The sequence below is a fragment of the Rhinolophus sinicus genome, linkage group LG05, assembly GCF_036562045.2.
Source record: "Rhinolophus sinicus isolate RSC01 linkage group LG05, ASM3656204v1, whole genome shotgun sequence".
NCBI classification, from domain to species: Eukaryota; Metazoa; Chordata; class Mammalia; order Chiroptera; family Rhinolophidae; genus Rhinolophus; species Rhinolophus sinicus.
The window spans coordinates 105,682,254-105,684,849 of NC_133755.1; the positions used below are offsets into that span (position 1 = coordinate 105,682,254).

Here is a 2,596-nt window from a genome sequence, read left to right on the forward strand (position 1 = left end):
GAACCTTGCTGGAAGCAGCAGGACCCTGTCGCACATAACTGCTCTGATGGAACAGTAGCTACCACATCTTTACTGTGCCATGCATTTTACCAGGTGTTTTGTCATATGTTACTTCTAATCTCCCCAACAAACCTAAGAAGCAGTTATTACTATTATCATTTTACAAATAAAGAAACGGGGGCTAAGAGAGGCTGGTTAACTTGTCCAAGGCCACTCAGCTGGTAATAATGACCTTGGTCCTTGAGACCTAAATCAGAACTGGCAGAAAGATGTTGGTGTCAGTGGGAGGACCGGAGGTCCACCCAGTTTCACACGTGCAGAGAGGCATCCCTTGCTGCCAGTAGCAAAGTCCTTGGTTGGTGGGGGTGACAGGTGTGGGTGGTGACCAGTGGAGTAGTGTCTAACCAACTGCCATCTAGGAAGATGTGACCTCTCTGAGTAAAGAGGGTTCTACTTGGTCTTCCATTCCATCTCAAGAGGTGACATCATAGGCCTGGGCTATCCCGTCGAAACCTGAAATGGCTAAGCAGCTGTCTAGGCCTAGAGCCCAAGTCACTCTCAGCAGCTCTGGCTCAGGCATAGGTGTGGGTACTGGGCACTGGACTGAGCTCACAGGATGGCAGAGATCCCAGGAGTCAAGAAGACAGAGCCGTCCATCTGAGCAAAGGCTGGCAATGCTGGGCCAGGGCTCTGGCCCCTGCCCCCAACTTATGCACAACACCTCCCTCTACCAGTCTCAGGGCTGGGGCTGACAGTCTCTGATGGTGTCCGCTTCTGGCAGGTATCAATGAGCCCCAGCCAGACCGAGTTGCAGCACGAGGCAAAGATGTCTGCATCCAGGACTTACAGGCTACTTAGCTCTTCACTGTCACTGACACCTGAGGTATACAAGGTCTTCTGGGATTCCAAATCCACAACCTTCAGACCATTGAGCCTCCCCCTGTGTGGGACTCCAGGTAGCACTGATGAGAAGATGGCCACTATAGGCCAGAGAGTCCCCTCTTTCTCTTGCCCAGAAATAGTGCTGACAGATTTAATGACCACACTGTCCTCTGCGACTTGCCACACCTGCAGGTAACAACCTGGAAGGCCACTGGTCACCAGCAACCTGGTGTCTGGCATGTACATGCTTCAGATCAAAGACAGACCTGTCTCAAAATCTTACATGACATACCTCTCTCTGGGAATAGCCCTTGTTTTCTTTTATAGAGAATCTGAGAAGTAATAAATACCCGATAAAGAATCTCTCTTTTTTTTTTTTTTTTTCAGGCTTTCATAACCAGGGGCAAAGACTCCTTTGTCACCAATCCATTCAAAAATTCGAGTGGCTCCTGAGAGTTTGAAAGCATAGAAAATGGAAATCTTGGTACAATTTACAAGTGGAAGGATTCCACAAGCCAGTTCACTGTGGGTTCCATGGCAACTCATTTCACATAAATTACTTGACATAAAATTGCTTTGAGGTTTTTTTTGGTTGTTTTTTTTGTTTTGTTTTTTGTTTTTGTTTTTTTGTCTTTTTGGCAATGTTAGTAAAGTAGCATCAGGTATTAAAGATTCATTTTTACAATCTTTTCATTTATAAATAGCCAATTCTAGGTAGTTGTATCATAATATAATGGAAGGTTAGTATCTATTTTAAAAAGTCAGATTTTACTCTGCATGTTTTCCTCGCTCTTTGAATTTAATGGCTTTTTTTTTTTTTAGTGGTAATGGTCATATAAAATGCTTCTACTCTGAGTTTATTCACTAATTCATTCCTATGCTTTGATCTTTGATTTTGTTTTACTTCCTCACAGCTATTTGTTAATTCTCAAAAGAAGTTATTACTCTTGCAAATAATTAGACCAGTATTTAAGGCAATTGATATGTTAATCAACCTTGCTTGCTTGAAATAATGAAGCTACAAGTTAGGCCAATTTTAAGACTAATTTTACGAGAGCTAGAGGTTTTAATATGACAATAATTGCCGCTATAGCTTAACAAATAGACCTTCATTTTTAAATAAAACTAAGAGGAAATAAACATATTTTTGTTACTTCATATTTTAATTTCAAACGATGACTGACAACTATGACTCAGTAATACATAGTAACATCTAAAAATATTATTTTATTGGTCTAGTTATAATTAAATATTAAACATGTATGAGGTGTGATCATAAAAGAGTGAATGTTTAAATTTAAAAAAAATATTAACAGTGAAAGACATATTGCCATTAGTCCCCCTCAAAATACTCCCCATCACTTTAAAAACACTTATCCCATCATGCTTCCCATGTTCTGAAGCGGTTCTGGAAGGCCTATTTCATGAGTTTCTTTAGTTGTGCTGTGGCTGCCTCAATTGTACTGAATCAATTCAAAACGTTTACCTTTCACGGTCATTTTGACTTTGGGGAAGAGCTAAAAATTGCACAGTGCCAGATCCAGTGAATATGGTGGACGAGGACACTCCATAATGTTTTTATTTGACAGAAATTGCCATACCAGAAGCGATGTGTGACACTGAGTATTGTCACAGTGGAGGATTAAATAAAGCCACTCGTGAAAGAGGACTTCCAGAACTGCTTCAGAAAGTGACAAGAATGATGGGATAAATG

General features: G+C 41.0%; 1 pseudogene; it reads right to left on the reverse strand.

Moving 5' to 3' along the window:
* Positions 1-278: 278 nt before the first annotated feature.
* LOC109450878 (integrator complex assembly factor WDR73) lies at positions 279-1,402 on the reverse strand (annotated as a pseudogene).
* Between the last annotated feature and the right edge of the window lie 1,194 nt (positions 1,403-2,596).